Below are 27820 nucleotides of genomic sequence, written 5' to 3' on the forward strand. Positions count from 1 at the left end.
TTTGCTTTTTGGGACTGAGCTGTGTACATTATTTACCATAGAGATAAATTTTATAGAACCATGTTGAGGGGGGGGGGCAATAGTACCGATGCAACGAATCAATATGATTGTATACGTGTGTGGGGGGGGGGAGTTGTTTTACTTACAATTTGGATGGGAACGAGCTGGATGTTCTATGTAAATATGAAGAGACTTCAAGCGCTGTCTACTACTGCACCTCCATTTTCTCATTTTCTTTGCAAATTTGGTATAACGTTATGCCGTGCATATCTGGATGCATCACACATATGTCAGATGCACATTTTTACGGTTAAATATGAATGCACTGAGGAACTTTTAGAATCCACTGCGTAAACAATATTTTCACATCTGCCATTCGTCATGAACTGTTAGTTGGTAAAGGGCAAAAAAACGCATGCGCAAACCAGAAGTAATCATTCTCTATAGCAACATGGTAGACGACGCGTCAAAAAAAAGTGATTGTAGATCAAGAAAAAATTCTAGTATTAGTTTCATATAGGTACACAGACTCGCCTGTGTAGAGAGGGCATGATTCGTACGTTTGGCAACGCGGAATGCCCGGTCTGAGGGTAAGCAGGGTTAGTAGTTTAGAGTTCCAAATCAAGGCCTGCTAAAGGGTAGTCGTTTTTGTACCCCTGTTGATTTGTGTATTACTCCTATCTACCTCAGAACTAGTGTGATGTGAACAGTGAAAGACCCATGTTTAAAACAGAGAGAAAATAACAAATAGACGAAACATGAGTAAGAAAAACATAAAGTATGGATGGATGGATGGATGGGGTGAAAGGGGCATTACAAAAGAGAGGAATGTCTGTGGAGGAAGGACGGGAGAGGACAGAAGATAGGGGTGAATGGAGAAGGTTGATCTGGAAAAGGCTTACGACAGGGTAGACAGAAAGGCAATGTGGGGGGTTTTGCGGACATACGGGATAGGAGGAAAGCTCCTAGGAGCTGCCAAGAATTTTTATGAGGGTAGTAGAGCTTGTGTCAGGATTGGAAATGGAGAGAGTGAGTGGTTTGAGGTAAAGGTGGGACTTCGTCAAGGATGCGTTATGTCGCCCTGGCTGTTCAACTTATACATGGATGGGGTGGTGCGAGAGGTAAATGCAAGGGTAGTGGGTCAGGGATTGGAAATGGTTAAAGAAAATGGAGAAAAGTGGGAGATGATCCAGCTGTTGTTTGCGGACGACTCTGCGCTTGTGGCAGGATCGGAGGAGGGAGTGAGGAAGTTGGTGACAGAGTTTGGGAGAGTGTGTGATAGAAGAAAGCTGAAGATAAATGTGGGTAAAAGTAAGGTGATGAGATGTACAAGGGGTGAAAGTGGCAGTAGTCTGGAAGTGAGCATTAAGGGAGAGCGACTGGAGGAAGTGGATAGTTTTAGATACTTGGGTGCAAATGTGGCAGGAAAAGGTGGAGTGAAGGTGGGGGTAGAATATAGATTGAGAGAAGCAAGTAAATGCCTTGGTGGATTAAAAAGTGTAATGAGGAATAGACATTTGGGAATGGATGCTAAGAGGAGACTGTATGAAGGAGTGATTGTGCCAACAGCATTGTATGGGGCAGAAACATGGAACATAAGAGAGGAAGAGAGAAGGAGTTTGAATGTGTTTGAGATGAGGTGTCTGAGAAGTATGATGGGGGTTACTAGGCAAGATAGTGTGAGAAATGAGGAGGTGAGGAGGAGAACAGGAGTGGAAAGGGAGTTGGGAGATAGGGTTGATGAAAGAGTATTAGGATGGTTTGGACACATGGAAAGAATGAGTGAAGAAAGACTAGTAAAAGAGGTATGGAGGGCAGATGTGGAGGGAGTGAACATGAAGGGACGTCCGAAAATGAGGTGGATGGATGGGGTAAAGGGGGCTTTGGGGAAGAGGGGAATGTCTGTTGAGGAAGGACGGGAGAAGACAAAAGATAGGGGTGAATGGAGAATGGTTGTATATGGATGATAATGTGATGCATGAGGTGGAATGGGTGGGGGGATGGGGGTGAGGTAGTATGTGTGAGCAAAATTTGACGCAGCCCGAAGGGATTTCTCCCTGTCTTCTCCTTTTATGCATGGGGGACGGAGGGGGGGGGGTCGCCGATTTAATGAAGCGGCCTTGCTGTGGATGTGTTGTGTCTTGCGACACTGCTTGTGACCCAGGGCAGTAGACAAGGTGCAGGGATGACCCGTCATCCAGGAGGTGCTAAGATAAGAGGGAGGGTGGAGGGGAGTGGAGTGTATTCAGGGATGGAATGGGTGGGAATGATTTTATGCCTTTTCCTTTTTGGTTACCTCCCTTGTAAGGGGGAAAAAGCCTTGGTATATGTATGAATGGGTGGGAGTGGTTTCTGTGCCTTTTTCTTTTTGGCTACCCCCCGTGTAGGGGGAAAAAGCCTTTGGTATATGTATGTATGTATGGTGATCGCTGCCGTGTCTGGTTATGGTGTATTATGGTGAATATCTCGTCTGTGATCTCATGCGGTTTGTGCTATCTCATGCTGGTACTGTTGTTGTAAGAAATAGTGTATATATTTCTACAGTGTACGAGGAGCAGTGTACAGTATACGTGGAAAAGCGAGTTTAGTATTTAATTTTGTATTCCTCTCTGAGTAATTGCTACCGATGGAAACCTGCCCGAACTCTTCCCTCAATATTGCAACAAACGTCTAGGTTCGTTGCAATATTTTTGTTTTTCTATTGAATTTTGTAGTCTACCAAGCTGAAATATATACGTTGAATTTACACGGGTAATTTAATTCTCGTTTGACTACTTGATGCATTAAAGTGTTGCACAATGTTATATATTGGTGACAATTATTAAACTGTGTAATCTTGCCTTATGTGCCGTGGAATTTCTAACCAAAGATGGCTACAATTCAGTAAACAAGTCAGCACAGTCATTTTGTAAAAGGTTCCTTAACTTGACCTCCCCCCCCCCAACAAAAATAATGATAAACAGATAAATAGACAAATTAATAAATTAAAAATATATATCAAAAAACAAATAAAATAAAAATATCAAAACCACGTTGTTTCTAGTATTTTCCTCACAATCACTATAAAGCGGCTCATACACTCGGAGGCTACCGGATAAAATCAGGATTGTGCAGCGAAACTGAGTGTGTATAGCCCCCCCCAACCCCCCTTCCGATTCTGTCCAGCGACCGGATAAACAGGTTGCGAGTGTATAGGCACCAATCAAAACCAATGTTCATTTGTTCCGTAATCGATCAAATTCCCCAGTTTCCTAAACTTGACCTTCACAAAGAGAATGCCAGGGTACAGTGAATTTTGCATACGATTTTAAGTATATCTAGAAACTCATGACAAATATCACTGCTTTGATTCGTTTATTGAATGGAGACTCCTCAATTGAACTTTCAATCTCACAAAATACCGGATATAACAAAATTACATGAATACAGTGAAAAATTATTACAAATATTCAATGAAAATCTGGTGTAACATGTTAATTTGATAAATTAGAAATTAACTCAAACATTGAGATAAAAAACTATCTCAAGAAACATCATATCAGCCACCTTCCCCTCCTCCTAAACCCACTTCTCCTCCCCTCTCATTCTCTTACTTTCTTCCTTCCTCCTCTTTTCCCATTTTTCTTATCAATCTCCTCCTTTCCTCTTCCTCATTCCACTCCTCCACCCTACTTCCCCTCCCTCTCTTCTCCTCACACTCCCTCATTCTTCTCCTCTGTCCGTCCTCCTCCTTATGTCATTTTTCTTCTTCCTCCTCCCCCGTCATCGACCACCCTACTCCCTCTCCCTGCCCCTCCTCCTTCTCCGTTTCCCCTTCTTCCCCACACCCCTCCTCCTCCCCTTTTCCTGTCCCCTCCTGCTTCTCCTTCCTCTTTCTCCTTCTCCCCTTCCTATCCATATTGCTGAAAGTTATACACAGTGATGAGTAGGGGACACGTTGCTATATTCAAGGTCTCGAATACACGCCCAAACTATGTACTAATAAATTTTGTGGGTGTAAATACTGATGTGCACACACAAACGATCACATTGGAACAAAGACAAGAGTTGCATGAAGCCCTTGCGTGGTTGCAAACGAAACTTCTCAAACCCTCAAAAACTCATATGGCAGGTTCGCTTTCCTGATAATCCTCCATAAATATTATGTCTTGATATTGCTGTACATTATTCTTTGTAAAATGTAACGTGTTCTGTATTTTGAAACACAGAATCAAATATTTTGTATTCATGTATTATGAAAATCATCATAATTTTCTCCTTAACGTCCTATTGGTATATGAAACAAATGACGTAGAACATAATAACATAATCATATCAACTACAATCTTATCATAATTATCAATTGTAATTAGGGCATAATAACAATTATATACAATAAGTTCTGTACTTAAAATATATTTATAAAAATTATATTCATTGTAGGTTGGGGTAACGATTCCTCACAAGTACAATATGGGGTGACACTTCTTCAAGTACAGGTGGCAATCAGACTGCCGCCAAGCGATTTTATTCATCTAGGGAATACCTCGGCCGTTTAAGGGAAAATAAGGGTCACACAGTCCAACCCTGACTACCTATCCCCCTTCATCCATCTCCATGCGGTTGCCAGTTAATCTATATTCAAAACGCAAACAGCGAACAGCGAGACTGAATTTTCTTCAAAGCTGCCTCATTTTTACTGTGGTGAGGTTGCACTACGTGTGTGTGTGATTAACAAATTTCTTGGATCACGCGTTTGACCTGTGATTGACAGCTACTGCCCTTCCGGATAAGAACTCATTATTAATGTGGTTCGATCGATGGGTAAAGCTGAGATCTTAGAGTGCGTTCTCACAAGTGACATGTTGCTTAGAGACATATTGGAAACATTGTGGGGGACACAGTAGAAGACATTCGGATACAAATCTCCTGATATGTATGGGGACATATCTGCCACAATGTTGAGAAACATGTTGGCAATAGGAGTCGACTTGGTGAAACTGTCCGCACCATGTCTCCAGAAGTGGCAGACATGTCGTTGTGTGAGGATGCTTTGCTGGCAGTTACTTTTGTAATAAATTATGATGTTCAATGTTTTTTTCTGGGTTTGTTGGTTTTGCTGAAGAGAAGTATGCCCTGTAGTATATTTTAATTTCATAATTTTTCTGTTTTTTTCTTTGCTCTGTCCCAATGGTCGATTATTTTCTTAATGACTTGATCTATATTTTGTATGGTGAACCAGTTGTTTAATAGGACTAGTGTAGACCTTTTTATTTCTGTGTGAACTTGTTCCCATGTGCTGCAATGGGTGAGTGCTCGACGTATGAATGCGCTAATGGTAGAGTCTTTGTATCTTTGTGGGCACTCGCCTTTTCCGTATAAAGTGTCCTGAGTTTGTGGGTTTTACGTGTACACTAGTCGTGACCTGTTAGCGCTACCGAGGATGAGAAGGAACTCTGTTGCCGGACAAAGTCAACACGAGCACAGGGAGAGATCACCCGATCGGACGAACCAATCAACACCAAGAACGAGTACACAACACAGCTAGTCCAGCCCTTAAATACCATCCATCTGGCATTGTCAGTTCAGTAGCAACTCTAACATAGAGACAGCCACTATACTAAGCCACTGAAAAGGAGTCAAGAGATTCGAAATCGCGATTTGGCAGCACAGATTACCTCCTATGGAGAAATCATCTCAGATCTCAATAAGACCACCTTAAGACACAAAGAAAATATAAAAAGCAGACCTAGCAATCATATATATATATATCGCCACCCTCTGTATCTTTCCCCTCGGCCTTGACGTTCCTCCCCTTCGTTTCCCCTCCAAGCGTCACCACCACTTCCCCCTTCTCGAGTGACCTTTGCCAGTCTCGCTCGCACATAACTCACGTGGAGAACTGACATCTTTACGAATGACGTCTCGCCGTGTGACTTCCTTGGCCACACTTCCGTCTGTCACCACCGCCGGACCCAGGTCAGGCCCGGTGACCCGGGCGCCTCACGCCAGATCACCGTGCGGCCGGACCCCTGCAGTCGACAAATGAGCACAAACTAGAGGGACATTAGGTCACGCTGGGTGGGTGGGGAGGAGGGTAAGGAATATAAATAATTGTATTTCGTCGCCGATAACCAGCGCTTCTTTCCTTGCGGACAATAATACACTTAGGAGGTCGAGTCATAGTGGTGGTGAAGGAGAAAATTAAAAAGGACAACAACAAAAAATGAGGGATTGTGGAAGAGAAAAGTGGTCAGTACTCTTCCTTGTGAGTACATTAGTCTCCATTCATAAAATAATGTTGAGCAACTCTGGTCCATAGGGGTGTCACAAAAGTATTGACTGCATAATATTTAGGCTGCCAATACCTTATAAAGGGGAATATATAACATCACACATACATATATACATACATAAACATATGCAAACATGCTAATAAAAACACTGGTTATGCAAGAGTGACCAATGGAACAGAAAATTATAAGAAGCAAAGCGCTTTCGTATATTACAGCCAGTGTGCTTTGCACTGTGTGTAATATACGACAGCGCTTTGCTCCTTTTAATTTTCTTTTTCAATGGTCATGCTTCCACATACATACACAAACACACATCAAACAGGAACTCCAACTCTGGTGGGCTAGGAGTTGTGTGTGTGTGTGTGTGTGTGTGTGTGTGTGTGTGTGTGTGCGCGCGCGCATGTGTGTGTAAAGGTACAGCATTACCCATAAATCGGGCTATATATGAGCTTTCATCTCTCATTCGAGAGGGTATTAATTAATTATCGATCACGAGTCAAGCACGTGATTCAAAAACATAGTTAATCACACACACACACACACGTTATGCAGTCAAGACTTCAGGAACATTAGTGACACCCTTGCGGACCTGGGTCACGCAGCCTTCTTTTACGGTTAGAAATTAATTTCCATTTGAAGAAGAATACCGACTTCATTTCTACTAACCCTCCTTTCTGCTACTCTCCTTAGATATCTCTTTTACTGGCGCTGAGTCTTCGTCGCATACTATCTAAAAGAAAGACACGACGGTCGAATACAATATTGCACTATTCATGTGGAAAAGGTGGTACGAAAACAAAGGTTGGATCAGTAACACTATATTGCTAATGTTTGGACTACAAGTCTTCTTCAAGAGTGATAGACAAGCGTTAATCAATCACTCCGAAGATGAGTTGTAGTCAACACGTCAGCTATATAGTGTTCCTGGTCGAAGCCGTATTTTCATACCGCCTTTTCCACTCAATTGTCTCACTTTCAAACAGCTGTACTACACACATAGGAATATATACCCAATTGCCCGTCTCAATATTATTTCTGGATATGTGCAGTTCACTCAAACTAGATCCAAAATTTTATTGTAAATCGAACGTAAGTGACGAGGATGGGCACCTACATGTACACACACACACACACTGTTCATGTGATTACTGTCATGGGCTCTCATACTGCGAAACAGAGTTCACACCACGTTCACGTCAAGAAAAGTTTCCACTAATACTTACTGCCACCTTCTTGTGTGTATAAGGTATATTGTGTGTATAAGGTCAAAGCATTACCCAAAGGTCGTACTATATGACCACAGAGCTTTCAACCAGTACGTGATACCAAGACCCTGATGCTAAACACGCGCACACACACAAGTACACACAGCTTATAGATACCTACAGCGCCGGCTATCAGCATGGGGTCACCTATTTTAAAAACTGAAAACAGGAAGACGGGGGATATGCATTTATCGAAAAGTTACTTAATACAACGCCTGGCAGCACTGATGAGAATGGAAGAAGATATATATGGAAGCCGCATATGAGAGTTCCAACTTTATCTTAATTTCATTTGTGAGAACTAAGGAGACAATAACCTTTTTCTTTTTAATAGAAACGCTCACAAGATCTCAACCATTTCTGCATTATCCCAATTCAACCGCTAAGTAAACATATATGAAATGTAGACAAACGTTTTAGAAAAAATGAGTTTGTAGTAATAAGGAATTCTCGTTTAATTTTAATAGATTTATTTTTGAGAAATACATTTCAGTAGATGCACTAGACGTTAGAATTGACAAAATCTGGAATAAAATATTTTACTTCTTTCCTCCTGGTGTCTACAGCTTTATTTACTTATAGCGGCCCCTAGACGTTCAATATTATTGCGCAATATTTTGGTTTGTGCAATATAATTGATCGTGTGTGGGCAATATTGAAAGGTTGTGCAATATATTGTGTGATTTTCAAAAACTTGAAAATATATTGCGCAAACGGGATAACATTGTGTCGTCTGTAGGCTATATTGCGCAATATCCTGTCAGTGTCTCTCCAGCGGTCGTGTAAGGTGGTTGTGCCAAAGCAAGGAGTTCATCAAATGATTCTGTGTTCATTCGTACGAAGTTGCGGAAATCATTCGGTTCTATCACTCTCAGTTCATTTAGTAATCTTTCGTGTGTGTACTCCTCCCTATCAACAAGCCACTGTTTGGCCCATTTTCTGCCCTTCTGCGAGCCTTTGTTCTTTCCTTTCTTATGACTTGCTGCCATAGCAATGATCACGCAACAGAGATCACCGTCAGTCAACATGTTCACGTTATGACGTTCTGGCAAGGACTGACTGTTTGCACAATGTGGTTGCACGTCTGCGCTCACGATTGCGCAATATATTGCACAACCTTCAATATTGCCTCCATACGGCACAATCTTTTGCACAACCCAAAATATTGTACAATAATACTGACCGTGTAGGGACCAGCGCCAAAATATTGTGCAAACCACATTGCGCAATAATATTGAACGTCTAGGGGCCGTTTAATTTGAACTTCGACTACATCACAGCTTTTCAAATATTTACCAAACATATTGCCAGACTAAATTTCTGATTTCCCTCTACGACTGTATTACCTGTATACAACTATATGCCTTTCATCTATTTTAATAAATATTTTTATTTTCTAAACTCCACCGAAATCATGGCTGGGTAATTATCGCCACTCACTATTTTGTGTCGGTATGGTATATAAAAAATAACACACACACACACACACATATATATATATATATACATATATATATATATATATACACACATAAATATATATATATAAATATATATATATATATATATATATATTCGTGAAGCGTGGCAGATTCTCTTTCAAGCATATTCTGTTGAAAACGACAGCAAATGCATTAGAAATTAATTGCTTTCGTAAGCTTTCTAGCTTTCGTAGATTTCTGTAGAAAATATACATAAAACCAGCCTACAGTATCTCGCTTTATAATATTTTATGAATTTGTTTCAGAACTGAGGCACATCCCCTACATTTTTTTTTCATGTACTTTCTACATCTTACCTTCGTATTATAAAATAGTGAATCAATCTTTCCTGCGATCACAAACCTGCACCTCAGACCGCAAACCTCCAGTGATTTTTTCTGCGTAGGTGTGTTGTAGAACAAGATAGGCATATAAAAATCGTAGTGCCACTTACGTATTACCATACAGTGTACATGCTATCGGACAAAAAACTAAAATTCTGTAATGCAAACAGGCCAATTATATATCATAATAAAATGTATTACAATTTTTGATACATTGTTTTCATTAAAAAGGTTTCTTAGATGAAGAATACTTAAGACATGTTAATTGAGTGTATGCTCTCTAGATAGCTTCAATACCTTTGGAGCAGAACACATTGAGGGACACTGTGCAGTGACTGAAATGCGGGACAACTGGTATGCCGTATATGTTTTTTTTTCTGTGTATTTAACTTTACTACTAATGGAAAAATATATTGCTCCTTATGAGCATAAATCTTGGATACAGTCTCAAGAAAGCCGTAGTTTCCAAAACCCATGCCCATTACTGATGGTATGGACACAAAATAGGGCCAACGAAATAAAGAGGTTAACAAACCACACCACAACCCGTTCCCCGCAGAGACCCGTACGCGCAGGAACGAGGTAACCGTCACGGGTTACCCGCCGCCAGTCCACAGTGCCCCCGGGGAGTAATGCACCTGTACAAAGCTGCTCCCGGGAGCACGTGGGTCCGACCCTCCTCGACGTGAGAAGAGAGGACAATACCTTCGTTAGGGACATGTGGAGCAAGTGTCGTCGTGATGGATGGTGGGGCGGTCCACGAGACAATGACCAACGACGGGTACAGCGTTGCACGTGCGCACACTTTGTAATATATACACTCTTTCGAAAGTAATTTTTTTTCCTTTCAATTTCTTCGTCGTTTGTTATTATGGGGCGGACGAATGGTATTTGTTGGCAGGATTGGGGGGAGCATTAGTTGTCCAAGATATTTATGCTGTTAGTGTGGATACCGTATTGTATTTGGAATTGTAAGAAGGCCACGTTTGCCTTTCAAGCGTCAACCAGTCGAGAAGATAGTACCCATCAGTAGACTGGATATGGATCACGGAAAAAAAAACTTCGTGTACCACCCCACCCCCAGCAACCTTCAAGGGCTCTCCTTAGCTTTCAGTAGACCTTAAAGACCTACCTTTCCTCATTCTTCCCCAAGTGCAGTGGTGGGATTCAGCCGGTTCTTACCGGTTCGTACGAACCTGTTCTTGGATTTTCATGAGCCCCGCGAACCGGTTATCAAAAATTGACTTATACAGGCTATAATACAAACTAAGTGATACCTGCATGCTACTGGCCTAGTGAGTGAACATGTTAAATATTTTTAATCCCACCACTGCCCAAGTGCTTGTGGCCCATGGGCAGCTTATATACTGTATAGTGGTGTCCATGTCCAGTGAGACTATGAAGGCCCAAATTTCACTTGTCTTCGAACCCCACAAATCCATTTCGGTCACCATTCTCTCCTCCACTTTATGTGCATTTTCTACTGTAAACGTTCGCTGCGCCTGTGCATGCACAGCGTACGGACGCACACACACGCACAAGTAGATCACGCCTCGTTTAAAAAAATTAAATCACCGCTATTATACAAACCGCCACTGCCTCCCTTGGGCGAGGAGACGAGGTGTGTTTGGTATAAGGTCACACCATTGAACACAGATCAAGCCATGTGAGTTATGAACATGCGAGTTATCAAGCTCTCATGGAAGGGTTATAATGCTGTTCACTAGCCTTGCACGTGATCTAAGGCCAATATGTAACACGCACACATGGACCTCTCTTAACACACAGGCACATATTTATATATTGCATGTGTGTGTGTGTGTGTCTATAGAGAGGTCCGTGCCCTACCGAAGGAGAGCTACGAGCTTATATAGTCCAATCTAGGGTGATCTTACATTATACACACATCCTCTTGCTCAATGGTAATAACGACTTGCAGTATTAGGGGAACCCGCGCCCCACACGTTCAAGGCATTACTGTGTAGTGAAAGTCAATACAGATAATTGCCAATATGTGGGTTCGAACGATAATCAGGCTCACCATTACTCTTAAAAGATCCAATTTCAAAGACTTTTTTTAATTAACTATCGTCGGAACCAAATAATAACACTGTTATTTTATCCTTAAATGAATCAAACTGATCGATAACGACCGAGAGCGAGCGTCTTTTTAGGGTTCAAAAATTAACTAACATGCATAACCTCGGATATACCTAAAAGATAACGTCGATGTCGGGTGGATTTATCGATGACAAAATTTGGCGGGCTCGAGACGACTAAATGTTACATTTCTAAAAATTAACAGACGCTTTAAATAAAAAATTGTCTATAATAGTTTCTTTGTGAATTTTATTTCCTTTGGCTATAAAGATATTTTAAGTTAAAAAAAAAAAAAATGGAAATGATTACAGGTGATTGCTGTTAAACCAGGAGTTCTCATTAGGGGTAAAATTCGCCCCCCAGGGAGGAATTTTGGGTTTTCTGGGGGTGAATTGTGACCACAGTCAGTTTACGGGGTGAGGAAAGCAGTTATAGGTTTTGGCCTAACTGGCCTGTCACCTGGGCTGGAATTATACTAATATGGGAAAAATATATACTAATTTGGAAAAAATAAAAGGGTTTTTAGTAATATTTGCATATTATTAAGAATGCACTTTTTGAAACAGGCAATCTTGGAAAGGAGGGGGGAATGACATTCAGACAAATGAAAGGAGTGAATGGGCCAAGTAAGGCTGAGAACCCTTGTGTTAAACGGTGAGTGACGCATGGATTTTATTAAGAAATTCAGTAACGTTATTGTTGTTTCGAACGATTTGTTATTGAAAATAATTTCGGATCATCTGTAGAACCCCCCCCCCCCCAACACACACAGATCAAAAAAGGTCCGAAGCGCCCCGCGCCGTCACTCAGGCCATGGTAAAGTTTTTTCTATCACTCAATTTACGGTTTGGGAGCATTAATGGTTAGGTAATGGAAAAAAAAAAGTAATAATATATACATATATATATCATGACCTGAAGGACGGCGGTTCACCCCGGACTCCCACCGATCAGCGCGGGGGAGATTCTAAAATTGATAACTTCATTAGGAGGGGGGGAAAATAACATCCCAAAACGTATAAATACAAAATTTATTATGGCAGTTGTCAAAGAACTGGAAATTACTGCTCCTGTTTAAAGGGGTTACCACACTGGACTATTCCCACACCCTACTTTCAACCTCCGATTTCAGCCAGCATCGCCGACACCCCCTAACACACATGTTTACGTTGATCTCCAGCTCCAGCAACAATGGCCTACTTCAGGACAACATGTTTCTGTTCGAAAAGAATTGTCGCCGCAGCACTATCATATTTTCGTTGGAATGAGGTTAAAGCCATGAAAAAGAGGCGCGTGTGGAAGCGGTAGTGGTTAGCAAGGGGAGAATAGTTTGGGGTTGTCAGCAGGCTTATGCAAGAGCTTGTTTTATACCCGGGGCTCTCCACCTGGGGTTCGTGGGTACTTCGATGACTAACGAAAGATTACTTAAAACATTTAATTCTGCACTCCTGTGTCACTGTACTTTTTTCTTTTTATGTTCATGCTTAACCGTGTCAGGTTAATGGGGGTACGGGTCGATGGTCTGATGATTTTCGGGCTACGTAACGTGAAAAAGGTTGAGAACCTCTGCTCTAGAGGGTAGCGAGGTCAACTGACAACTTGTGTTGTTCTATTCTATATTTTTCTTATTAATAACCTTTATTTTATTGCAAATTATACATAAGATATGCTAAGGCAAACTATTTTGTTTTCTCAACAATTTATATAGAATGTAATTTGACATCGAGCTTTCCTCCTGCATATCAGATTCCTTCCCGAAAATTCTGGGCTGCAGATCTGCTCCAAAAGTCGGCGGAAAAAGTGTTGGAGGTGGGAGGTACATGTCACAACTTTGGCGTTGTGACACACTACTTAGTGTTTTCCTTTTTTCGGCCCTTTAACCATTACTTTTCCTTCACTCTGTGAAAGTGTTGGAAGTCTTAAAGCATCCAATGATTACTTTGTATTTTTGCTTCCTTTTCAAGCGATTCAAAGTTTTAAGAGTCCCTCTTCTCACAATTTTTTTTTTTTTTTGTGAGTTTAACACTAATTGATTGACGGTGCCTTATTGAGTCTAAGTATCCACGACTTTAGTTAGGAATCATCCCATTTTATCGTGCAAAATTTGTCTTTACAAGCCTTTCATTATGAGTTTTCAAAGGCTCCTATTATTTTCAAGCGTCTCAAATTATTGACTTCAGTATCTGCTGGGATGAACAGAAATTTGTTACGATAAGTATTGATATAATTTAAGCTTTAAGTACTAGAATGCGCAGGGTCAGTTAGGAAGGTCACTCCCCATGTGTTTGTACATTATCTTGGATTCACAAATTATTACGAATTTTCTAAGAAATTTGCCCAATTATGTTGTTTCTGTTTGAATTCTGGAGACTCCTCAAAATACAAATGTCAAGTGATAGCTTAGGTCTGTGATTTACACCTCGTGTTTGTCATCCCTCCCCCTTTTACTGAGAAACACATTCCTCTAGTTTTTCGAAACTACGTGTTTGTAGTGGAAGGGGGCAAGTACGGTCCCGACTTGTTCCCGAAGTTCCTGGATCCTGGTTCCCAACTGCAGCTATCACCCTTCCCCAATTTCCCAATGTGTGAGAAATTCTCATGTCAGTCAACCTCTTTCCTTTTTCCACTGTCCAGGGATTTCGGGACAGTACAGCCGATTAATTAGAGATTGGAGGAAAAGAAGCCCGGTAAGCTAACCCCTTAACAGGACATTCCTGCCCAATACACACACATCTTCAGTACAATGGCGTCCCCCCAAATGGATAAAATCACCTGTTGCTGGCCCGTATAAATTCTTTAAACATCTGTTATGCGGTGGGATTAAATCATTAAAAGGTTAGAAATAATACTGAGCAACCGTGGTGAGTTAAAAAGTCTGTATATATCGCTCTTCAAGAGATAGACTAACCCTGCAGTCGGCTAAATTTTATGTTATTTTATTTCTATCTCATCTTTTTTGTTTATTTATTTTCGTTATTTTCCCCGAACTGACAGTTGAAGGGTACTTTGATCATAACCCACGTCCGTTGCCACCGAACACCACTGGTCACCTTCCGATAGCATTCCCGATTGTCCCACAGAGGATCATAAACGGCGGGGAGTGGAAAATCCTTAACCTTCAGCTACGCCAACAGGTGTGTGAGGGCCAAAGGGTAAGAAAATGTTATTGCTCAAGTTTACCCTACGGTTCTAAATTATTCACTGTGTGTGCACTTTACATAAGAGATAGTATCAAATAAATAAAATCACCAAAGAAGATTAAAAACAGCGAGTTTGAGAAAAAGTATTTGAAAACTTAAAGTTCCCGCTTAACACTCCTCATTTTTCCTTATCAAAATAGGACCTTTCCTTTAACTCATTTTCTTTCATATCCAACCTTGTGCAATTATAGGATAATATAAGATAAATATTACTCATAAAGTAACCATATTTGAGATTTTATTTCTATTTAATGGGCATAATTTCCCCAACTTGGCATGGGTAGCGTGGCCGAGTGGTCTAAGGCGCTGGATTTAGGCTCCAGTCTCTGAGGAGGCGTGGGTTCGAATCCCACCGCTGCCATATGATTTATTTCTGTTGACGAATTAAGATTCATAATTATTTGATCCGATCACCTTCAACAGAGCACATGTGTAAAGCTAATAGTGATCACACATGTTTAGCTAATAGTAACACAAGAACTTCGTGAATGTCACCAAATTAAACCATTCTTTCTATGGACCATAGACGCGCAAATTGAAGACTAGTCTCGATTCAAAAAAGGAGGTTGACTAATATTAACTCCATCTCAGCCATCCTATTTGTCTCCTTTACCCCCTCTTCGGCGCAATATAGCCCAGAAGAACAGAAACGTTGGTTATCCGCGCTGAAGTACAATGAACATCCTCTCTGAAAGACAAAGTTGTCTGTCGTTAGCCATCCTCTAAAATAGTGATTCTCAACAAGGGGTAAATTTGCCCCTTGGGGGTAAAAATTACATGGCAAGGGGTAAATAACTGATGTACCTGATAGTTGAATATTTATTCACTTAAATTTGATTTTGTAAATTGTGTCTCTTAATAGCCAATTATCATACTTAACTTAAAATACATGTATAGTTCCAACTTTGGTTGTATGTATGTGTCTTGTGTGTGTGCACGCCGAAGAAAGTAGGAGGGGGAGGAAGGGAGAGTGTCAGTCAGTCCTTTTTGGTCCCTTTATGATGGCTATGGATTTTTTGTATGGAAGGGGCTAAATGGAGAAATACATCAAGCCGAAGGGGTTAACGATGGTGGAGAGGTTGAGAATCCCTGCTTTAAAGGATGCCACAGTACCGAAAGGATTAAGTTCAACTGGTGTAGTAGCTAAGTAGTCTATGGAGTATGAAGCCGAGTCAGTTATATTTAGTCCTAGAAATATTCAGTTATGGTTTATGGAATTAATACTCTGTAATTCATTCTAACAAGGATCCGTTCTTCAGTCGAATAAACCCGTATGTATTTAGCTAACTTTGCAATTTGCCTATCATTGGGCTGAAATGATCAGTTGAGACGAGCAGCATTATTTGGAGAGAACAGGTTTGGCGTTAACTAGAGGTATCTATATTTATATAATCAACCTACGCACTACAAACTAGACCAAGGAAGCGAAAAACACAACGAGCACAGAGGCAAAGGCGAGAAGAAAGGGAACAGAAAGCACCGATTTTATTTGATAGGAAGCAGATGACATAAGACGTTTCTTCAGACAATGAGAAGGGCGGACCGAGGCGGTTAGAGAAGTACCCTAGGCAGCATAAATCGCTCGACATGAAAGGAGCTAAATGTGCACAGCGTTCACCCTTTGAATACCTTGTTTGACATGTGTGTTCATTCTGTTTTCCGCCAAGTAATATTATCTTATTCAGACGAGATAAAAACCACTTTAGGGTTCTATAGATTTAAAGAATCGATATTCCAACCAGTTCTCTAAGTACCGACTACAGCAGACTATTCCCAGAATACCTAGTTCCTTTATCAATTTTCCATGCAGAAGAAAACATGGATTTAATGAAGGTGTGATTATATAAAACAGAGGAAGTAAATAATAAAAGATGAAGACAGGAAGAGCGAGAGAGCTAGACAAAGTGGAGGAGCCTGGAGGATTCCAGAAGTAGTGTTTGAATAGGGAACAAAACGTTAGTGAAAATGACATGGGAACGCGTGGCACTTTTACTTTTATACTAGGTGCTACCTGGGTTATTCATCTCCGTGACAATCCCCTCGGTGTATGCGTTATATATATACACACACACATTGTTATGCAGTAGAGGAGCCACGCTCGTGAGATTCTCTTACTAGCCAATCATCATACTTAACTTAAAATACATATATGGTTCCAACTTTGGTTGTCACTTTGTTCTTCAACTGTCATATTGAATATGAATTCAATTATCACACCTAGCTTAAAATTCATGTATAGTTCCAACTTCATGTGCGTGCGCGTGTGGGGAGCGGGCGCACGTAAGGGCGAGTATTTTTCTATATATTTACGTAATTGTAGCACACGGGAAAGGAGCAACGCTCGTGGGGTACTCTGTGTGTGAGCGCGCGTATATGTCCTCCCCATATGGATGGGCAAAAACTGAACTGTATCATTCTGTAGGCAATAAACCACTAAGACTTTGGTGTTAATTCCTGAGACCTGGCGTCTCATCACAATGAGCAACGTAATACCGTGTGAAATATTCCTATCTTGACTGTCCTTTCCCCATCCAGACAGGAACGACCAGATCCTTTCTCCTGACAAAGGGAATGCTACTAGAACACGGCATGATAATATGGATCATGGCCTCACTTTGGGGTTAGCAATTCCGTGCTGATGTTGCCAATTACTTTTCCACTCTTTGAGTTACGTACCCCCTAACCTTACTCAAATATAGTAGTTCCATCTATGCATGGACTGGCAACCGTCACCCAAACACCAGCCGGGGAAAGCTGACTGCTTGTAGTTCTTGGGCCACTTCTATTCATAGTATATATGTTATAGACCACGTACTGAAATCTATTGTCTCCAAATTTGCTGATGATTAAAAAATGTGCGGAATGGCAAATGATCACTTAAACTAATTAGATATTCAAGAAGATTTAGATAAACTACAGCAATGTTCTGAAAAGTGGCTAATGAAATTTAACACAAGTAAATGCAATGTTATGCACATAGGAATAACAGTAAGTACGATTACAAGTTATTTGGAAATTCGTTATCAAAAGTGGATAGTGAAAAGGATTTCGGGGGTAATTATCAGTAACGATCTCAAATAATCTAAACTGTGTATTTCAACCTCTGAAAAGGCAAATAAGATTCTAGGACTGATTGCGCAATATTTTGACTTCATAAGTCCATCTCTCAACAAGCTATATAAATCGTTAGTTCGTCTACATTTGGAATATGTTATTTCCATATGGTCACCAAATCTCATTAAAGAAATTGACAGAGGAGAAAATACAACGGCGAGCCACAAAACTGATTCCAAATATCAAAAATAATACGAAAATCCACTACAACATATGAATGTTTTCCGTGAAAAAAGTAGACTCAGAGGTGACTTGATACAGATTTTTTTAGGGGATTGACATCAAAAGTGACAAAATTTTCACATTGAATGAGAATCCGACAAGAAATAATGGTCTCAAACTGTCAGGAAATGGGTAGAAACAACTTCGCCAACCATGTAGTTAATGAATGGAATAAACTTTGTTTATTTCTTCATCATAAATTATTAATCTGTCAATTTATTATTTACCTGTTTATTATTTAATTTTACCTATTCACTCTATTATTACTTATGCTATTATAATTTTTATTTGTTCATTCATTATTATCATTTTTATTTTTTGCATCCGACCTAGTTATGGACCAAAAGGTCTCCTGTCGGCATGCTCTTCCTTTGTAATCCTTAGTAAAACTACTAAAAGTGAATTTGCCCACAGAACTCTACACACATCCATGTCTGACACTAGTAGCCCAATAGTTGTTCGTACAATGCTCTCTTGTATCGCATATTAGGAGTTCCTTCAAAATCTGGTAATTTGGTCTGAGGTTATTTGCAATGAAATACTCTGACATTCCCCAACGACTCCAGCGACATATCTCCTCAAAGACCTCTAGTTCACCTTGTCAAAGTCCTCTATTGATCCAGGTCCCCAGCCAATCAGGTAGCAGGACACATCTTCATATTCTCCATACACCCACGCGACGCCACACCACTCCTCGATAATGGACGATCTTCACTGCATTCCTTGGCAGCTGTTAGTTTCACTTTTACAGTTGCTCCATAGTTCTTCAGGGTCTTCAAGTGTGGCAAGCACCACAGATCTTCTGAGGACACGCATCACACTTGAGCTTCCGATTAAAACCTAGTCAATGACATCTAGGGATTCTCCTGGACTTGACATACAGCCTGAATGCTGTAACCAAAATATTATAATCGACCCCAAAGAACCTATTACTGGTCAGACCACCAAAATGGTGCTCACTTTGGTTGAGGGGTGGGATGGTTAGTTGTAGGCATTGCTAGCTAACTGCAGTCCACCATTGAAAGAGTTACTCCGGTTGATGGTGAGCTTGAAACACGTCTTCAGATTAATTTACTGACTGAAGTGTGGCATTTGGGGAGAAAATTTCATGGTAGTAATTTTCTGTTCTCTTTACCATTGTCTGCACTTAATAATGACTTACTATCAAAGAAATATTCTGGATTGGAACCAGTTTCATATATTCATCTTTTCCAATAGTTTCCTTTATATGATTCGGGTTTCTTTTCCTTTCTATCTGCCTTTTATTAAGATTATCCAGTTCCGCTCTCTTATTTCATCCATCCTAGTTTTCATCAATAGTGCCTTTCATTTCATTAGATAATTTGTAACTTTGTAGTATTTGCTTTATTTAGTCTTTTTGTACTTCTCTGCTGATTCCTTGATATTTAATAAATTGTATTTCATAACCTCGATGTTGTCCTCGTTATTCCTTACTAGATAAATATAACTATACGCGCTCACTGAAATAAATTCTTGAACTAACGCTCGGCAGTACTGATACTAAGTATTGACCGACCAGCTAACCGACTGAATTACTGACTAACCGCCGTTTGACGGGCAATAAGTGGCGACGCGTCGATCGATGATGGCTTCGAGGACTCGGCCAGCGGCGGACACTCACCGATTGACTCAAACCTTTGTAGTCTTGCTGCGCTCAAGGTGACCTACCCGGCGAATTAAGGGTTGGACATTTCATTGATGAATAAAACCAGCATCTCGCTGAAACCACTTTCTCCGCAATTGAGTCAATTACTCAAATTCTGACTTAATCCCAGTCATAAAAAAATACATCTCAGCTCCCCTACCCCACACATACCGTTTAAGGTATCAGCTGCATAAATTGCATGCAGTCAGTAATTTAGGGGGACATTCGTGACACCCCTACGGACCAGTCACGCAACATCACTATTATTCTGGTCGTCAAAGGGGAAATCTGAGTAACTTTTGATTTATATTAGTCTTCTTTACGCTACCCTCCTCAAATCTCCTCTACGACTCCGTCTCTTCGATATGGTCCCCAAGGATAGAAGCGCTGGTAATCGGCAACGAAATACAATCTTTGTTCTTCATTCGTCGACTCTCCTTGTGATCCAACTCTTTCTCTGATTCACCTGACCGTTTCTGATTCACTCACCCCTATACTGGTTGGTTTATAGTGACTCAAATGGTCTGTGACTGAATCACGGGTTCATCGTCACATTCAAGATACAAGAGTATGATTCACATACTCCTCTGAATCTTGCAGATGGGTTCCACTGGGGATTAGAGCAGCAACAAGTAGGGGTTTGTGGGAAGGTATTATAGGCCCATCGCTGAGTGATGACGTCACTAAGCCACGCCCATTCCCGATGCAAACTCGATCAATAGACCTTTCAAATGACAGGAAAATGTGCTTTTGTGCTTGATTGTACGTTTGCCGTGCATTTCATTGTTTAAACATCTAAGCTATATACGCCTGGAAAACATCTGGCAGCGGTGGGATTCGAACCCACGCCTCCGAAGAGACTGGTGCCTTAAACCAGCGCCTTAGACCGCTCGGCCACGCTACCGTTGGGAGAGTGATGGAATTGTAATGTTTTCAAAATCTAAAAGTTTTTTCTTTTGTGTTCTTACCAGGTCTTGCACTTTTTGTTTGCCTTGGATATTAAGAACATAATATTTACAGACTAACAGCAATATTACGAGTTCAAATGATTCTTATATATCTTATTTCAAATAGTTTATACAACTGAGGTATGCCAACTTCACTATGCGCACACTAACGTGCGCAGATAACTGTTTAATTTTGTTGGAATTAATTGCTTTAACTTGTCTCAAATCGAAAAAGCACCTATCTTTATCTAAATAGTACTCTTTTGCTGTCGTGTATACCGCAATTATATCTCAGATCTTAAAGATAACAGACGTTCATTTGATAAAGGTTAAATTAACTTTAGGGGAATTATTTACTCAAGGATTTACTAATCCTCTGAATTTTTCTGAGCTAGGGGATATTCAGTGTTTAGTTCTTTACACACGTCAATCCTATATCACACCTACAAAGGTTGTCTTTCGATTGTATTATTTACTTGTATTTACCTTTGTCTAGAATCGAATATCCACTCCTAAATCCTGCCTGTTCTCTCGGTTGTTTTCCATCTTAAAATTGACTCAGTCTGTTTGTAAGGATCTTAGAGAATGTATACATTTGATAGCAAGCTAATCGGTCGATAGTTACTAAGGTCCTTCTGGTCTCCTTTTTTATGAAGCAGAATCACTATAGCATTGCACTAGGATTCAGGAACGCTTTCTTGACGTAAGCACTGAGCTAACTTAGTATGAACTTCTTTCCCTGCGTCTTTCAAAGGATCTATCGACATAACATCATTCCCAGCTGCTTTCCCTTGTTTCATATTTTTTAAAGCAAACGCTATTTTTTCCTTTGTAATTTCTGGTACAATACTAACGTCTACAGTCGAATTTACTGACTCAACTACGGTCTTCGACGAGTAAAGCTCTTGGTAAAAAAAAATTCTACTCTTTACCATTTTGTCTCTGCATTTGATGATCTCTCCTTTTCTATCTTTCAAACATATCGACTCTGGACCATTTGCAGGCGATGAACCAACTAATCGAGAAAACGACTGAATACAACATAACTCTTTGTTTAGTTTTTGTAGATTACGAAAAGACCTTTGACTCGGTAGAACAAATAGCAATACTAAACTCGCTACGCAAGCAGGCTACAAACGAACAGACCGTAAGAGATCTTGAAAAGATTTATGCAAAAGTTACAACTGTAATTCGACTACATAAAGATAAAAAGAAAGACCAAGATCGAAAAAGGCGATACCATTTCACCCAAATTATTTATAGCTTGTTTGGAAGAGATTTTCAGAAGATTGAGTTGGGAAGAGAAAGGCGATTAATGGCGAATATTTTAACCACCTAAGATTTGCGGATGACATTAGTATATCAGGAAAAGCAGATTTGCAAGATATGCTGAGTGATCTGAACAAGGAGTCTCAAAGCAGGTTTAAAAATGAATAAGAGTAAAACCAAAATAATGTTCAACACGAAAGTTCAAAAAGAGGTGAGAGTCTTGAAGTTGAAGAGTATATTTAGTCCAGATGGTGAAAGTGACCAAAGATATTGATAATGAAATAAAAAACGTATTGCAATTGGTTGGCAAGTGTTTGGTAGATATAATAAAATCTTGGGAGGCTACCTTTATGTTTGAAACGTGAAGTTTAATCAATGCATTCTTCCAGCAATAATCTACTGTGAGACTTAGAAATTGGCGAGGGTAACGGAGACAAAACTAAGGAATGCACAATGGAGAATGGAGAGATCAATGATGAGAATAACACCGAAAGAGAGCAAGTTGGGTGAGAGAGCAGAATAAAGATATTGTGGTGGCGGTGAAAGAGAGGAAGTAGAATTGGGCAGGTAAGTTAGCGCAAATGACTGATGAACGATGGAGTGTTTTACTTAGTGGACGCCGCAAGATGGGAAGCGTGGAAGAGGGAGACCAGACAGGTGGAGAAACAAAATAGAAAAGTTTGCAGGAGTGACGTGGGGTTGGCGCGGTAATGTGAATCATTGAATGCTATGAAAGAAGCCTTTATTCAGCAGTGGACTCAGGATGACTGATTTGATCTGACCTAATTGTAGTATACGCCCGTTGGGTTCATTAGGACTTATAGAGTGGCCATTCAAAGCTGTGCATACTGTTAATGTTAAAACCTTTAGATTTTGTATAAAAGCGAAATAGCTCTTCAGAAGTTCTGCCGCAAGGAAATAGTTTCGAAAAAAGAAAAGAAAACAATGATAGTGTTATTTACATATATATTTTCTCATTAATAAAACTGGTACATCACGCGCCGTTTTTATCGTCCTTTGTGGAGTTGAAAGACGATAATTAATTCACATAACCTAAGACGTACCTTATTGTGGAGACGCGCCGTCGACATTTCTCTGCATAACTATAAATATATATATATATGTATATAATATAGTTTATGTCAATCCTGCGGAGGACTTTGACATGACCCGATACTGTTACGCGCTACACTACCAAGACATGTGAATATTTCCAATGTCTCAATATCCTTGCCATATGCACACACTGAACTGTATCATTCAGTAAGCTCCCAAACTCTTGGACCTTGGTTATCCAGAACACCTGGATTCCCAGTTGTTTTCACTCTCTGTGTAGTGACTCAAGGGCCACAACCAGGACCTCCAACGACTCCACAGAACACAATAACTCCATCGCCAACAAAGACAAGGTCCGTGACTTTAGTGTTGCTAATGGATGCTTCATAATGTCCTTCTCCAGCAAATACTTACCTGGCCCAAGAGATAACATGACCAGGTGCAAACATTGTAGGGGGTGCAGTGCAATCCCTCAACCACGACCTGCTCGAGTGCAAGGCCACTGCCATTCTTCGCCTAGGACTCAGCCCGTCACTCAGCTCGTAAAGAGTGACCTCACTCTATCCCCTTCCGAGGTAACTCAACTTCCTGAAGGCACACCCTCTCCTTGGAGAGAATGTATATATATATATATATATATACACACACACACAATACCTACTCCATGTAGTTGCTGAAAAATGTCGGGACGAGTAAGCGCCCCTGCTTCGCTCATATCAGTTAAGAAAATGAACACGTTTTTTTCCACACTTCACAGCATCGTCTCCGAGAATAAACCAGTCACCAAGTCTATTAATCCTCGCGTTAGTCCAATGTATCCGCAGGTCCCAGAAAATACCGTGAACCACTGAATCAAAACCCTCCTTGAGGTCAACATAGGTTGCAAGGAATCCTTGTTGAAATTCACCTCACCGCTTCACGTGAATACGAAGCGGGATCTAATCAGTTATTTACTTATCGGGCGTGAACTCTGACTACTAACAGATAGGAATAAATCCTTGCCAGCAATATACAGCATGGGCGAGTAGCTTGCTTGGCACACGGAGCAACATAATAACCCGGTACCTACTGCGGTACTGATGGCCTCTTTTCCCTTTCCAGATAGAGATGATGTTTTCTTTACCAGTATGAAGGATCATTACCGGGCTGTCAAACTGTAGACAATATTGTATGCAACCCAAGAGTCAAAGGCTCACTTCCGGCTTTCAAAAATTCTGTGATGACGTTCCTGATGCCAACAGCATTTCAACTCTTTAACTTTTCTCATAGAGGTCGGTGTTTCGTAAATCCGTGGATCGGCAACCGTCACCAAACACAAGCTGCTCCCCTCCCCCCGACAACTGCTTGAAGCATTTGGAGCAGTGAGCTCTACACCAAAGACACTACTCATCAGCTGTTAGGATATTGTTCATATGGGTAATATATTTAGAGCGTAGATTCTTCATGGCTTGGTAAGCAAGTCTGGAGTCATTAAAATTGAAATTCCTTGAAATCCTCAACGCCTTCCGTGGTGCTTTCCTTATCCCTCTTCATGAGATTTAATTCGCGTTGCCCCAGGTCTCTAGCCAATGTAGAATAACGATTCATCTCTATATTCTCCATGTCTCGCACAACAACACATTAATGTTCGATCTTGAACACTCTCCATGGAAACTTTCAGGTTGTCTCAATTCTTCCGAGTCCTCATGGGCGCTAAGCTATTGGAATCGAAGGTAAAATGCATGTTTCTGAAGATATGCACCGTCCCCGATCTTCGTCAAATGAAATTCTAGTAGATTGCATATCGAGATTCTTCTGGACGTGACACGCAACCTGAGTATTGCAATTAAATCTACGATCGGTCATAAAGAACTTACCACTCTGGTGAAATCTGCATTCTGTAAGATCTTCCATGGTTATGATCGACCTATTCTGCCACATCTCTCGCAGTGCAGTACCAAGTACTGCCCAATTAGTCAACAACTAATGCAATTTCAGCATTTCGTTGCCTTTTGAAGCGCCAACGCGTTCCTGCTGATTGCTTGCAGTCTATGTTCATTTCAAGGCGTCTGATTCCGGATATTGTGGGATCTGTGCATCCATGGGTCACCTGCGAGCCTTATTGACCTGATGCTCTGGTATCAGTGCTGTATAGTCAAGAAGAGTGTCTGGCATTTTTCAGTTTACTTGGAAGACAAGGGTACATCCTTGCTCCAACATTTTTCAACACTTTTATGGACTAGGTACTGGATACAGTTACCGATCAATGTAATTGTGAAGCATCTATTGGCAACATTAAAGTCGTCGACCTTGCTTTTCCTGAAGCTGCTCCTCTTGCAGTCATTGGAGATTTCAGTTGCAGCCCTTAAACAGGGATGCGGGATCGCGAGGTCTCCATGTCTCCAGAACCAAAGCCAAGGGTTAAGCGTTTCGGGACTTACTGGATGATACATTTATCAATCTTAGAAAGCTTCACATACCTTGGTAATGTGTTGTATAACAGTGTTAGATAAATTCCTTTGAAGGATTGGGATGATCCATGATGTGGACTCATTCAATCATAGTATCTGATATGGCCTTGCTGATATTTATGCAGGACGACTACGATCCGTATCTTTAAGTCGCTTGTGCTCACCGTTTTGCTGTAGTGCTATAAGACATGGATAACAAATAATGACTTGGAGAAGGGTTTCGATGTCTCTGGTACCAAGTGCCTTTGGAGAATTATGGGGTATCGCTGGGATCACTTTGTACCAGACCAGTGACTGCGCCATAAGACTCAGTCAAAGCCTGTCACCTACAAATCCGTGAATGTGTCAAATCCAGTTATATGGGTATGTGGCAAGTTTCTCTGATGTTGATACTCACAGGGTCATCCTGACGCGACCTCTCGGTGAAAACGAGGGGGGCAGCAACAGAACTCATGGCTAGAGCAGGTCGACCGATCTAGCCGAGAGATGTTTGAATTGGGAAGGATGCCTGCATGGAAGTTTTGCTCGGGGAAACATTGGGGAACGGCGTCGGCGTGTGAACGAAACGACGCGTTTCCCGGCGTATGCACTGATGATGAAAAACATCCCAGAGAGCGAGCATGGACTTGTTTACAATTGGGCAACACTACCACATTTTGATAATTTTTGGGAACATCCCCAGCATGATTGTTCCTGCTTCTATAGAAAATGTTCGCCCGGCGAGGACCTGAAGAAATACAATATAAATCTTCTCTCTCAATTCGTTAAATATTTCAAGCTTTTGGCCAAAAGCTATATGCATATTGCTCATGGTATTTGATGAATAGAAATTTTCGTGTTTGCCAAATATTAGTACTGATGCACTACTCGATATTCTTTTGGTGGCTGCATGAACATGATTATTCAGTTATTTGCTGTAAATAAGTACTAGCAAGTACTGTACAACAAAACTGAGTCCTGAATTTTATCAACCCTGTGTCTGATTTTACTGTCGTGCGAGGAAAATCATTGGAAAACTAATAACTATTTGAATGTCCAGAGATTTTACACTGGAAAAAATAATACGTAAATAATAATAATAATAATAATTATTATTATTATTAAATGATAAATGAATAAATAAATTGTTGGTGAGTAACACAGCAGTACAAGGTTGAGGCCCGGGCGGGTATCAGCCCCGCAAACCACAATAAATAAACAAATAAAAATAAAACAAATGTGATTCTATAACCATTACAACTAAACATGATGCACTAATTCTTGAGAGATGATGAACATATGATGAAACAAAATGTCTGTTCATCTAGTCTTACAGTTTCAATGGACATTGTAAGTGTTCTTGTTCATTTTCATAGTTGCCCTTAACAGGGCTTGTTTTCTTTGGATTTCCTTATAACTTACGTTTTCTACTTTAGCCTCGCAGAAAAACCTTGCATTCATCCACCCAAACAAAAAAATATAGATTACAAAGGATGCACTGAGTTCAAGCAGACAGTAATAAATACCTCAGGAAGAACAACAGTAACCAATAGAAAGAAACATAAATATATGAAAAAACGACAATAGCAGCAATGATAATAATACACACACACGTGCTACATAGGTATACAGTACGTAAATACATTCAAGTACAGTACTTTCATGCATATACCACCGTCATGGATCATGTTCTGGAGGCGTGATCGACCGCCATCACCCTCCAAAGTGCGACCCCAGAGCCTGTATATTGACCAAACTAAGGAAACTGGATTCCCCCCCCCCACGGTACCAGTCTGCAATGTTAGTGAAGTTTTCAAAACATGTATAAGCCTGTACGGCATGTCGGAAGTATATGTACACTCCACAAAATATAATTTTATAATTTTTTTCACTTCAAAAAGTTTACATTAGGTACCGATTCACATTTTACGAGGTTTCAAAATATCTATCATTGATGACCGCTTAATGATCCCACGCACCAAATAAACACTGGAAATGTCACAGAATGAGAGGCCATGTTGTGGGTCAATCTGAGATTCAGCTTTCTCCATTTAACAGTGATTATCCAATGCACCAAGGAGAATATAGTCAATATCATCTCGCCCGAGTTACCTGGATCCTCTGACAGGATCCTTCGTGCTAAAACGAGAAGTGTGGAAAACCATCCAAGTTGCAAGGCTGCTGATATCGCAGAACAAGTTGTCAGCCCTAGAACAGTTACAAGGTTTTTTCCCATCAACTTTGCTACTATTGGAGAGCAGCAAGAAGCCACTTCGACCAGGCGAAGAAAAGATTGTCAATGAGATGCTGCAGCAGCCATTCTCTGATGTGCCCCGATTTGCCCAATTTTTCTGACAGTGGCCAAGTGTGAGTATGGAGCCTATAACTAAAAGAAATGTATTTGGAAAGATTGCAGCTAACAGCAAAATACAGCAATTGTTCTGTGGTGGTGT

At 40.6% G+C, this 27820-nt stretch overlaps 2 non-coding genes across 2 annotated transcripts; one reads left to right on the forward strand and one right to left on the reverse strand.

The window, feature by feature from the left end:
- The first annotated feature begins 14943 nt into the window (after positions 1-14943).
- TRNAL-UAG (transfer RNA leucine (anticodon UAG)) lies at positions 14944-15025 on the forward strand. Its single transcript has one exon. It is a non-coding gene; the product is annotated as a tRNA-Leu (tRNA).
- A 5463-nt stretch (positions 15026-20488) lies between these two features.
- Positions 20489-20570, reverse strand: TRNAL-AAG (transfer RNA leucine (anticodon AAG)). The gene has a single exon. It is a non-coding gene; the product is annotated as a tRNA-Leu (tRNA).
- Between the last annotated feature and the right edge of the window lie 7250 nt (positions 20571-27820).

The sequence above is a fragment of the Oratosquilla oratoria genome, chromosome 34 (assembly GCF_046742065.1).
Source record: "Oratosquilla oratoria isolate Oo_2021 chromosome 34, ASM4674206v1, whole genome shotgun sequence".
NCBI lineage: Eukaryota > Metazoa > Arthropoda > Malacostraca > Stomatopoda > Squillidae > Oratosquilla > Oratosquilla oratoria.